Below are 14,095 nucleotides of genomic sequence, written 5' to 3'. Positions count from 1 at the left end.
ATACAGGATGTAACTCAGGATCAGTAATGTAATGTATGCACACAGTGACTGCACCAGCAGAATAGTGAGGGCAGCTCTGGAGTGTAATACAGGAGGTAACTCATTTTCTGTATTATATGTACACAGTAACTGCACCAGCAGAATACAGTAGTGAGCGCCTGGTCACAGTTCCCCTCTGAGCCCCTTTGTCTTCCACTGTGCTGCTTTCCTCAGTAGCTCCACCACACTCAACCCCTTGGGTTCTTCCTCTCTCCTGGAGCTGCAGCTCAAACCTGGCTGCCAGCTCCACTGTCTGCTCTCTGTTCCAGACTTCCTTCTCCCTTGGCCTCCCTGGGCCAACTCACTAACTCCTCCTGCAGGCCAGAATACACATATCTGAATCCACAATAATAGCATAAAACGGGCGGCACAGTCTATTTCGTCAGGGTTGTCTCCAGACCGCTACCCTCTGTGTGGGTGCTCAGCAGTGATTGCTACAGCCTTGCAATGCTCGACTTAGGGTGCTCCTCTGAAAAAAGTGACCATCTGTGTAATCCATAAATGAGAAGAAACGAGGACACTCACCAGTCTTCAAAAATTCAAGCTTTTATTGGCAACGTTTCCAGATAAAACTCATGGCCGGGAACGACGGAGCCGAAGCTCGTGTGAGCAGGGGAGAACGGGGACGACGGCCGTTTCGCGCTGTGCTTGCGCTTCTACGGGTCACTTAGTGCAAGAGCAAGACAGCGGAAATATAGTGCCGGCCACGACACCTCCCTCCACCTTCAAAGCCCTCCCACCAAACCTAAAACACTCTTAATATAAAAAGCACAATTTAAAACAATCTCACATCATGAATATTTTCTCATAATCTATGAACAATGGCTAGAAATATAAACCAGGTTACTAAACTTGCATGTATAACATCTGCATACGTTCACAAAAACGGCATAGAAATGGCACAACACTCCCAGAATTGTTTATATCAAAACCGAAAATATCTCATCTATAATTAATTCTTAACAAAATGTCATCTTATTTTCCTGCCAAATGGGTCAGAGAAATATTGAAAGGTCCACCCTATCATTAAAGCCCAGGGGCCCCATCGCATTACTGCGCATAATCCACTTCGCCTCGGCTCTAAGTAGCAAGTTATCCAGATCGCCCCCTCTTACAGGTAAACTAACCTTCTCGATCCCCACAAAGGTAAGACATTCCGCATTACCCCCATGTTTTTCTTTTACATGGGTAATCAGGCGCGGTACCCCCTTACCTGTTAATACCGACCTGCAGTGCTCGCGGAACCGGACATACATCGATCTTATAGTCTTTCCGATGTAGTAATATCTACAAGGACAGAAAACCACATATACTACGTGGTCTGTCCTCCATGTTATAAAATCGTTCACCACATGTCTCAATGCTCCTATATGAAGGGTCCGTTCTGTTACATGCTGCCTACACATAGAGCAATGTCCACACTTGAAATTGCCTTTCGGCACCGCAGCATTCAACCAATTCTGATCAGACTTAGTGATCCGGTTCCTCACTAATTTATCTCTTAGTCTATTACTTCTTCTGTTGGCTATCAAAGGACCTCTGGCTACTACACCCGCCAGTTCCTTGTCCTGGCCCAGAATGTGCCAATTTCTCTTGATAGCCAACCTAATCTGCCGATCCATATTGTTATATGCAAAGCAAAAGGTGAATCTTTTTCCTTTGTCAGTACTCTGTATTATTGGCTCACACTCGCTCCCCATTATTCTTTCTCTTGTTACCCTCTCTTTTGCTGACAATACCAATTTCTCTGGGTAACCCCTCTCTTTAAATCTCTGCGACATCTCCTCTGATTGGCGTTTAAATCCCTCTTCGGTATTATTGACTATTCACCCTCATAAACTGACTCCGGGGCAACGCTTGCTTGTGCGCAGGATGAAAACTCTTGTAATGCATCATTGTGTTCGCTGCCACAGGTTTACGGTATAAAGATGTACATATTCCGTCTCCCACAATTTCTACTAAAACGTCCAAGAATTCCAAACGCCGCCCTCCAAACACGGACGTGAAAACCATATTCATCTTATTAGTCTCATTCAGATAGGACACAAATCTATCAAAAACCTCCTCTGCACTGTCCCAGACCACTACTACATCATCTATATATCTTTGGTAGAATTTGATGTGCCGCAAGAAAGTATTACTATCCGCATAAATGTATTTTTCCTCAAAAAGGCTTAAAAACAAATTAGTGAAAGCACAAGCTGCCGGAGTCCCCATCGCAGTCCCCACCTTTTGTACATACCACTCATCCAAAAACATAAACGCATTATGCGTGAGAATGAACTCCAAACCTTCGCATACAAATCCAATGAATTCGCGACTTTTATCTGTGGTGCTCAAAATCTGCTCAACGGCCCCCACACCTATTTTCTGAGGGATCCTCGTGTACAGACTTTCCACGTCTATTGAGGCCAAGGAATAATTTTCCTGCCATTCAAAATTTTTTATACTGTCGAGGAAAGAATTCGTATCCCTCAGATAGGCGGGAATATCTTTCAACATTGGGCGCAACAACCAATCAATGTACTGGGACAGGGGCTAAGTGAGCGACCCTATCCCAGACACAATCGGTCGCCCTGGGGGACACTGAACAGACTTGTGCACCTTCGGGATGTGGTACCAGTGGGGTCTGGTGATAGTAGGCTCACATCGATTCAAGCTAATGTCAAACAGAGGAAAAGGGACAAATTTGTCCGGGATAAAACTGATTTTGACACATGGCGTGTCTTTACGTATAGTAAGGAAGGAGCCATTGGAAGCAAAAATCTTCTTAATCGGAGAAGGAGGTTGGGAAGTAAGAACAAATATCGGAAGAATGAGTATTTAACCACTGAGTCTGAATCTAGTCTGAGTGACGGAGCAGGCACTTCGGCCGGTTCACTGGAGTTGTTGCCAACGGGAGAGACTGAGATTATTCAGAGGCCGATCCCTTTAGGAGAAAGACCCGGAGGAGCAGAAGGAAGAGCCGGCATGAGCAAACAGCACAAACGGAAGCATGTGGCGTGGACACGCAGATATTAAGTGTTCCGGGTGGAGATACTGTTATTAATCTGACCGATCATGTATTGACAGCAGCGCATTTGTCCTTATTGGCCAAAGGTTTGGGGTTTTGTGTGCCACAGGAATTTGATATGACTGATTTTAAAATTGACCTTTTCAAGTCTATTAGAAAGATCCATCTTTATAAAGCGTTTAATAATAAAGCTACTGTTAGCAACGCTCCAGAAGGAGAGATTCTGTGCTCCATCGGACCATTGGGGTTCATGGCAGGTACAGGGGCATTAGCCGATATGGGGGAGGAAGCCAGATTATTGCTAGGCATTAATGAAAATGTCAGTAGTAGCAATCATTGGGATAGGGAGAAGGTGTTCCCCTTTAGTGGAGGCGTTCCTTCAAGGTTTATGCCCATGGTGTCTCTCGGGAATGTAGTGGATTTATTTGAAGCGCAGGTTATTAAGGATGTGGAGGCACTAATATATCAAAAATCTCCTAATAATTTGACTAAAGAAGAATTGAGGGCCCTCCATGAGATACGGACATGGGAGGATACGGTAGCACGGGCCGCCGATAAGGGGGGCAAAACGGTATTACTTCCCAGATCCTACTACATCGCTGAAGCGAGGAGACAATTGGCAGATAGCACGGTATATAAATTTTTACCTAGCAGTCCGCTACACAAATATAAATTGGAATTAAGGTCTTATTTGAGAAAGTATGTAGAGTTGGGGGTCATTACGCAGAAAAAGGCGGAGAAGTTGCTGCCGGAGTTCCCCACCAGACCCCACTGGTACCACATCCCGAAGGTGCACAAGTCTGTTCAGTGTCCCCCAGGGCGACCGATTGTGTCTGGGATAGGGTCGCTCACTTAGCCCCTGTCCCAGTACATTGATTGGTTGTTGCGCCCAATGTTGAAAGATATTCCCGCCTATCTGAGGGATACGAATTCTTTCCTCGACAGTATAAAAAATTTTGAATGGCAGGAAAATTATTCCTTGGCCTCAATAGACGTGGAAAGTCTGTACACGAGGATCCCTCAGAAAATAGGTGTGGGGGCCGTTGAGCAGATTTTGAGCACCACAGATAAAAGTCGCGAATTCATTGGATTTGTATGCGAAGGTTTGGAGTTCATTCTCACGCATAATGCGTTTATGTTTTTGGATGAGTGGTATGTACAAAAGGTGGGGACTGCGATGGGGACTCCGGCAGCTTGTACTTTCACTAATTTGTTTTTAAGCCTTTTTGAGGAAAAATACATTTATGCGGATAGTAATACTTTCTTGCGGCACATCAAATTCTACCAAAGATATATAGATGATGTAGTAGTGGTCTGGGACAGTGCAGAGGAGGTTTTTGATAGATTTGTGTCCTATCTGAATGAGACTAATAAGATGAATATGGTTTTCACGTCCGTGTTTGGAGGGCGGCGTTTGGAATTCTTGGACGTTTTAGTAGAAATTGTGGGAGACGGAATATGTACATCTTTATACCGTAAACCTGTGGCAGCGAACACAATGATGCATTACAAGAGTTTTCATCCTGCGCACACAAAGCAAGCGTTGCCCCGGAGTCAGTTTATGAGGGTGAATAGAGTCAATAATACCGAAGAGGGATTTAAACGCCAATCAGAGGAGATGTCGCAGAGATTTAAAGAGAGGGGTTACCCAGAGAAATTGGTATTGTCAGCAAAAGAGAGGGTAACAAGAGAAAGGATAATGGAGAGCGAGTGTGAGCCAATAATACAGAGTACTGACAAAGGAAAAAGATTCACCTTTTGCTTTGCATATAACAATATGGATCGGCAGATTAGGTTGGCTATCAAGAGAAATTGGCACATTCTGGGCCAGGACAAGGAACTGGCGGGTGTAGTAGCCAGAGGTCCTTTGATAGCCAACAGAAGAAGTAATAGACTAAGAGATAAATTAGTGAGGAACCGGATCACTAAGTCTGATCAGAATTGGTTGAATGCTGCGGTGCCGAAAGGCAATTTCAAGTGTGGACATTGCTCTATGTGTAGGCAGCATGTAACAGAACGGACCCTTCATATAGGAGCATTGAGACATGTGGTGAACGATTTTATAACATGGAGGACAGACCACGTAGTATATGTGGTTTTCTGTCCTTGTAGATATTACTACATCGGAAAGACTATAAGATCGATGTATGTCCGGTTCCGCGAGCACTGCAGGTCGGTAGTAACAGGTAAGGGGGTACCGCGCCTGATTACCCATGTAAAAGAAAAACATGGGGGTAATGCGGAATGTCTTACCTTTGCGGGGATCGAGAAGGTAAGTTTACCTGTAAGAGGGGGCGATCTGGATAACTTGCTACTTAGAGCCGAGGCGAAGTGGATTATGCGCAGTAATGCGATGGGGCCCCTGGGCTTTAATGATAGGGTGGACCTTTCAATATTTCTCTGACCCATTTGGCAGGAAAATAAGATGACATTTTGTTAAGAATTAATTATAGAGGAGATATTATCGGTTTTGATATAAACAATTCTGGGAGTGTTGTGCCATTTCTATGCCGTTTTTGTGAACGTATGCAGATGTTATACATGCAAGTTTAGTAACCTGGTTTATATTTCTAGCCATTGTTCATAGATTATGAGAAAATATTCATGATGTGAGATTGTTTTAAATTGTGCTTTTTATATTAAGAGTGTTTTAGGTTTGGTGGGAGGGCTTTGAAGGTGGAGGGAGGTGTCGTGGCCGGCACTATATTTCCGCTGTCTTGCTCTTGCACTAAGTGACCCATAGAAGCGCAAGCACAGCGCGAAACGGCCGTCGTCCCCGTTCTCCCCTGCTCACACGAGCTTCGGCTCCGTCGTTCCCGGCCATGAGTTTTATCTGGAAACGTTGCCAATAAAAGCTTGAATTTTTGAAGACTGGTGAGTGCCCTCGTTTCTTCTCATTTATGGATTATACACATATCTGAGGGAAGCTCCCCTGAATCCGGGTACTGAGCTCCCCCTTCTGGCCTGGATTCAGAATGTGTTTAATGTGAGTGCGCTACCTGTAAAGAGAATCCTCCTTGCCTCCAAGCATGACATCACCCTCCCCAAAAGGAAGGCAACAGCACTGTAACAACTGGTTACCTGGGGTGTTACAAATGTAATAAATGTATACAGTGACTGCACCAGCAGAATAGTGAGTGCAGCTCTGGAGTATAATACAGGAGGTGTTAGGGCTAGCGGAACGCACCGAGTATAGGTAGGAAGCTACAAGGTGCGTTCTCAGCCCAAGGTCCACTATGCAGAGATATCCGCTGCAAAGTAATGGCGGATAAACTCTGAGCTCACACGTGGGTTAAGCCTCACCCCGTGTGAACAGAAAGCAATCTCTGTTTCCGCACAGAGTCACGCTGTACACAAAAACTATTGCCCTAACTAGGGTTGTGCTTGCAAGCAAGCCAACGGCTAATGCGAACCTTTTATAGTTGCAGCTCTTTCAGGACCTTCCTGGAGGACCAATAGGAGCTGCTACAGGGCCTGAGCGTGTGACCTCCGACCTCCAGTGAGAGGTCCTCCCGTGGGCATGCTCAATGTGTGCAAAGCAGTACAGTCCCAGAAAAGCCTGCTCACAGCTGACCAGTGCTGGCTACAAAGGGAGAGCCTGGAAAGGCAGAAGTAACTTTTCGCACAGTATCAGGCTGAGCCAGACGCTGGGACCGACTTCTCCGCTGAGCAGGCTCCACTGCGGCTGATGTACAATGGGAGACCGCAGCAGACATGGTTCGAGATTCCCCCTGTGCAGCGTCGGGAACTCGACACCTAACATTACCCTCCGTGGGCCTCGCTACGCTCAAAGGCTGCAATGAGCAGCGGAGCCCGAATGTGCTCCACAGGTTCCCAGGTTCTGTCCTCTGGGCCGTGGCTCTTCCAGTCCACCAGCTAGTATTTTTTGCCACGCACCACCTAGCACCCCAAGATAGAGTTCACCTCGTACTCATCCGTGGACGAACCCGATGTCCCAGCAGATGACTCGGAAAACCGGGACAAATAGACAGGCTTTAAGAGGGATACATGGAAAGTGTTGGTGATACTTAGGTGCAGAGAAATAGCCAAACGGTAGACCACAGGGTTAACCTGTTCCAAAACCTTGAAAGGGCCTATGTAGCGAGGCACAAACTTAGTGGACTCATCTCACAGCCTGATGTTACGGGCAGAGAGCCACACTAAGTTGCCAGGAGCAAAGGTCGGAGCGGGGTGCCGGTGTGCATCGGCAGAAACCCTCATTCTCTCCTTGGAGGCCCGGATGGCATCCTGTGTGCGGTCCCAAATGTCATGTGCCTCCACCACCCAGTCTGCCACCCTAGAATCGGTGGATGACACGGTCATGGACACAAGTACACGCGGATGCGGGCCATAATTAAGGAAAAATGGAGTCTGCCTAGTGGAGTCGGCTACGGCGTTGTTCAAAGCAAATTCTGCCCAAGGTAGCCAAGATGCCCAGTCATCCTGCCTAGCAGAGACAAAATGTCGCAAGTATGTCACCAGAGTCTGGTTGGCCCTCTCTACCAACCCATTCATCTCGGGATGATATGCAGAAGAGAGATTCAGTTCTATGCTGAGTAAACGACAGAGCTCTCTCCAAAACCGAGACGCGAACTGGGGACCCCGGTCACTGACAATTTTGTCAGGCATGCCATGTAGACGGAAAATATGTTTCATTATTATTATTATTATTACAGCGCCATTTATTCCATGGTGCTTTACATGTGAGGAGGGGTATACATAATAAAAACAGGTACAATAATTTTGAACAATACAAGTCACAACTGGTACAGGAGGAGAGAGGACCCTGCCCGCGAGGGCTCACAATCTACAAGGGATGGGTGAGGATACAGTAGGTGAGGGTAGAGCTGGTCGTGCAGTGGTTTGGTCGATCGGTGGTTACTGCAGGTTGTAGGCTTGCCGGAAGAGGTAGGTCTTCAGGTTCTTTTTGAAGGTTTCGATGGTAGGTGAGAGTCTGATATGTTGTGGTAGAGAGTTCCAGAGTTTGGGTGATGCGCGAGAGAAATCTTGTATGCGATTGTGGGAAGAGGAGATAAGAGGGGAGTAGAGAAGGAGATCTTGAGAGGATCGGATGTTGCATGCAGGAAAGTACCGGGAGACGAGGTCACAGATGTATGGAGGAGACTAGGGTTGAGCGAAACGGATCGGTCATTTTCACAAGTCGCCGACTTTTGGCAAAGTCGGCGTCTCATGAAACCCGACCCGATCCCTGTATGGAGTCGGCCATGCGGTATGCGACTTTCGCGCCAAAGTCGCGTTTCAATGACGCTAAAAACGCCATTTCTCAGCCAATGAAGGTGGATGCAGAGTGTGGGCAGCGTGATGACATAGATCTCAGTCCCCACCATCTTAGAGAAGGGCATTGCAGTGATTGGCTTGCTTTCTGCGGCGTCACAGGGGCTATAAAGCGGCGTTCCCGCCGACCGCCATCTTACTGCTGCTGATCTGAGCGTAGGGAGAGGTTGCTGCCGCTTCGTCAGAAGCAGGGATAGTGTTAGGCAGGGTACATTCACCCCCAAACCGCTTGTGCTGTAGCGATTTCCACTGTCCAACACCACCTTTTGTTTGCAGGGACAGTGGAAGCTACATTTTTTTTCCTCAGCGCTGTAGCTCATTGGGCTGCCCTAGAAGGCTCCCTGATAGCTGCGTTGCTGTGTGTGTACGCCGCTGTGCAAACCAACTGCTTTTTTCAAAGCACAAATCCTGTTGTTCCTTCCTTTCTGCACAGCTATCTTGTTTGTTTGTCCACACTTTTGTGTGCAGCAGTCCTTTTTATAGCTGCCTGCCATACTTTTCTGAGATTACTGCAGGGAGATAAAGATTGGCAAGTCTGCCTCTGTGCCAGTGCTGTGTGTGGCATCTGTCTCTCATTGTGTGCCACAGAAAATCTAGTGTGTAATACTGGGCCATTTTTTTTTTTTTTTTTTTTTTTTTTTTTTTTAATTCTCCCTGAAAAAAAAAAAATAAATAGTGGGAGATAAAGATTGGCAAGTCTGCCTCTGTGCCAGTGCTATGTGTGGCATCTGTCTCTCATTGTGTGCCACAGAAAACCTAATGTGTAATACTGGGCCATTTTTTTTTTTAATTCTCCCTGAAAAAAAAAAAATAAATAGTGGGAGATAAGGATTGGCAAGTCTGCCTCTGTGCCAGTGCTGTGTGTGGCATCTGTCTCTCATTGTGTGCCACAGAAAACCTAGTGTGTAATACTGGGCCATTTTTATTTTTTTTTTAATTCTCCCTGAAAAAAAAAAAAAGTAGTGGGAGATAAAGATTGGCAAGTCTGCCTCTGTGCCAGTGCTGTGTGTGGCATCTGTCTCTCATTGTGTGCCACAGAAAACCTAGTGTGTAATACTGGGCCATTTTTTTTTTAATTCTCCCTGAAAAAAAATAAATAAATAGTGGGAGATAAAGATTGGCAAGTCTGCCTCTGTGCCAGTGCTGTGTGTGGCATCTGTCTCTCATTGTGTGCCACAGAAAACCTAGTATGTAATACTGGGCCATTTTATTTTTTTTTAATTCTCCCTGAAATAAATAAATAAATAGTGGGAGATAAAGATTGGCAAGTCTGCCTCTGTGCCAGTGCTGTGTGTGGCATCTGTCTCTCATTATGTGCCACAGAAAACCTAGTGTGTAATACTGGGCCATTTATTTTTTATTTTTTTTTAATTCTCCCTGAAAAAAATAAATAAATAGTGGGAGATAAAGATTGGCAAGTCTGCCTCTGTGCCAGTGCTGTGTGTGGCATCTGTCTCTCATTATGTGCCACAGAAAACTGTTATGACCCCAGTGGACAGGGTCTCAGAGGAACGTGTAAGTCTGCGAGATTCAAAAATCCAGCTCATAGGGCTGTGGTAACTGGGTTGACCAAATAGCTACTCCTAACGCCAACACTAGAAGTAGCCGGGGATCATGCCTACGGTGATCGCTAGATGACTCGCGCCAGCCGGAGAATCTAACTACCCCTAGGAGAAGAAAACAAAGACCTCTCTTGCCTCCAGAGAAAGGGACCCCAAAGCAAGATACAAGCCCCCCACAAATAATAACAGTGAGGTAAGAGGAAATGACAAACACAGAAATGAACCAGGTTCAGCAAAGAGAGGCCAGCTTACTAATAGCAGAATATAGCAAGATAACTTATCTGGTCAACAAAAACCCTATAAAAATCCACGCTGGAGATTCAAGAACCCCCGAACCGTCTAACGGTCCGGGGGGAGAACACCAGCCCCCTAGAGCTTCCAGCAAAGGTCAGGATACAGATTGGAACAAGCTGGACAAAAATACCAAACAAAACAAAAGCAAAAAGCAAGGAAGCAGACTTAGCTTGAAATACAGGAACCCGGATCATAGGACAAGAGCACAACAGATTAGCTCTGATTTCAACGATGCCAGGCATTGAACTGAAGGTCCAGGGAGCTTATATAGCAACGCCCCTGAACTAACGGCCCAGGTGAGGATATAGGAAAAAACAGAAGCTCCAGAGTCAAATCACTAATGACCACTAGAGGGAGCAAAAAGCAAAATCACAACAGTACCCCCCCCTTAGTGAGGGGTCACCGAACCCTCACCACGACCACCAGAGCGATCAGGACGAGCGGCGTGAAAGGCACGAACTAAATCGGCCGCATGAACATCAGAGGCGACCACCCAGGAATTATCTTCCTGACCATAGCCCTTCCACTTGACCAGGTACTGAAGCCTCCGCCTGGAGAGACGAGAATCCAAGATCTTCTCCACCATGTACTCCAACTCGCCCTCAACCAACACCGGAGCAGGAGGCTCAGCAGAAGGAACCACAGGCACAACGTACCGCCGCAACAAGGACCTATGAAACACGTTGTGGATAGCAAACGACACAGGAAGATCCAGGCGAAAGGATACAGGATTAAGGATTTCCAATATCTTGTAAGGACCAATAAAACGAGGTTTAAATTTGGGAGAGGAAACCTTCATAGGAACAAAGCGGGAAGAAAGCCACACCAAATCCCCAACACGTAGTCGGGGACCCACACCGCGGCGGCGGTTGGCAAAGCGCTGAGCCCTCTCCTGTGACAACTTCAAGTTGTCCACCACAAGATTCCAGATCCGCTGCAACCTATCCACCACAGAATCCACCCGAGGGCAGTCAGAAGGTTCCACATGACCCGAAGAAAAACGAGGGTGGAAACCAGAGTTGCAGAAAAACGGCGAAACCAAGGTGGCGGAACTAGCCCGATTATTAAGGGCAAACTCAGCCAACGGCAAGAAGGTCACCCAATCGTCCTGATCAGCAGAGACAAAACACCTCAAATAAGCCTCCAAAGTCTGATTAGTTCGCTCCGTCTGTCCATTAGTCTGAGGATGGAAAGCAGACGAAAACGACAAGTCAATGCCCATCCTACTACAAAAGGATCGCCAGAATCTGGAAACGAACTGGGATCCTCTGTCTGACACAATATTCTCAGGGATGCCGTGCAAACGAACCACGTTCTGGAAAAACACAGGAACCAGATCGGAAGAGGAAGGCAGCTTAGGCAAAGGAACCAAATGGACCATCTTGGAGAAGCGATCACATATCACCCAGATAACAGACATGCCTTGAGACACCGGAAGATCAGAAATGAAATCCATGGAGATATGTGTCCAAGGTCTCTTAGGGACAGGCAAGGGCAAGAGCAACCCGCTGGCACGAGAACAGCAAGGCTTAGCTCGAGCACAAGTCCCACAGGACTGTACAAATGACCGCACATCCCTAGACAAGGAAGGCCACCAAAAGGATCTGGCCACCAGATCTCTGGTGCCAAAAATTCCTGGGTGACCTGCCAACACCGAGGAATGAACCTCGGAAATGACTCTGCTGGTCCACTTATCAGGCACAAACAGTCTGTCAGGTGGACAAGAATCAGGCCTATCAGCCTGAAATCTCTGCAACACACGTCGCAGATCAGGAGAAATAGCTGACAAGATAATACCATCCTTAAGAATACCAACAGGTTCAGCGACTCCAGGAGCATCAGGCACAAAGCTCCTGGAAAGAGCATCGGCCTTCACATTTTTTGAACCTGGTAAATACGAGACAACAAAGTCAAAACGGGAGAAAAACAATGACCAGCGGGCCTGTCTAGGATTCAGGCGTTTAGCAGACTCGAGATACATCAGATTTTTGTGATCAGTCAAGACCACCACACGATGCTTAGCACCCTCGAGCCAATGACGCCACTCCTCAAATGCCCATTTCATGGCCAACAACTCCCGATTGCCCACATCATAATTTCGCTCCGCAGGCGAAAACTTCCTAGAGAAAAAGGCGCAAGGTCTCATAACAGAGCAACCAGGGCCTCTCTGCGACAAAACGGCCCCTGCTCCAATCTCTGAAGCATCCACCTCAACCTGAAAGGGAAGCGAGACATCAGGCTGGCACAAAACAGGCGCCGAAGTAAACCGACGTTTCAACTCCTGGAAAGCCTCCACGGCAGCAGGAGCCCAATTAACCACATCGGAGCCCTTCTTGGTCATATCCGTCAAAGGTTTCACAATGCTAGAAAAGTTAGCGATAAAACGACGGTAGAAGTTAGCGAAACCCAAGAACTTCTGAAGACTCTTAACTGACGAGGGCTGAGTCCAATCAAGAATAGCTCGGACCTTGACTGGGTCCATCTCCACACCAGAAGGGGAAAAAATGAACCCCAAAAAGGGAACCTTCTGTACACCAAAAAGACACTTTGAGCCCTTGACAAACAAAGAATTTTCACGCAAAATTTTAAAGACCATCCTGACCTGCTCCACATGCGAGTCCCAATTATCAGAAAAAAACAGAATATCATCCAGATAAACGATCAGAAATTTATCCAGATAGTTCCGGAAAATGTCATGCATAAAGGACTGAAAAACTGAAGGGGCATTAGAGAGCCCAAAAGGCATCACCAAGTACTCAAAATGACCTTCGGGCGTATTGAATGCGGTTTTCCATTCATCCCCTTGCTTAATGCGCACAAGGTTGTACGCACCACGAAGGTCTATCTTGGTAAACCACTTGGCACCTTTAATCCGGGCAAACAAGTCAGACAACAGCGGCAAAGGATACTGAAATTTGACAGTGATCTTATTTAAAAGCCGATAGTCAATACAAGGCCTCAAAGATCCGTCCTTTTTAGCCACAAAAAAGAATCCCGCACCAAGAGGGGAAGAAGACGGACGGATGTGTCCTTTCTCCAGAGACTCCTTGATATATGAACGCATAGCGGTATGTTCAGGTATCGACAGATTAAACAGTCTTCCCTTAGGAAATTTACTGCCTGGAATCAAATCTATTGCAGTCACATTCCCTATGAGGAGGCAATGCACTGGACCTGGACTCGCTAAAGACATCCTGATAATCAGACAAATACTCAGGAACTTCCGAAGGCGTAGAAGAAGCAATAGACACAGGCAGGGAATCCTCATGAATACCACGACAGCCCCAACTAGACACTGACATAGCCTTCCAGTCAAGGACTGGATTATGGGTCTGTAACCATGGCAGCCCCAAAACAACCAAATCATGCATTTTATGTAGAACGAGAAAACGTATCACCTCGCGGTGTTCAGGAGTCATGCACATGGTAACCTGTGTCCAATACTGCGGTTTATTTTCTGCTAATGGCGTAGCATCAATACCCCTAAGAGGGATAGGATTTTCTAATGGTTCAAGAATAAAACCACAGCGCTTAGCAAATGAGAGATCCATAAGACTCAGGGCAGCACCTGAATCTACAAACGCCATGACAGGATAAGATGACAGTGAGCAAATCAAAGTTACAGACAGAATAAACTTAGGATGCAAATTACCAACGGTGACAGGACTAACAACCTTAGATATACGTTTAGAGCATGCTGAGATAACATGTGTAGAATCACCACAGTAGTAGCACAAGCCATTCCGGCGTCTATGAATTTTCCTCTCATTTCTAGTCAGGATTCTATCACATTGCATCAAATCAGGTGTCCGTTCAGACAACACCATGAGGGAATTTGCGGTTTTTCTATCACATTGCATCACATCAGGTGTCTGTTCAGACAACAACATGA

Source organism: Ranitomeya variabilis, chromosome 4 (assembly GCF_051348905.1).
Source record: "Ranitomeya variabilis isolate aRanVar5 chromosome 4, aRanVar5.hap1, whole genome shotgun sequence".
Lineage (NCBI taxonomy): Eukaryota > Metazoa > Chordata > Amphibia > Anura > Dendrobatidae > Ranitomeya > Ranitomeya variabilis.
Note: the sequence above shows the minus strand (reverse complement) of the source record.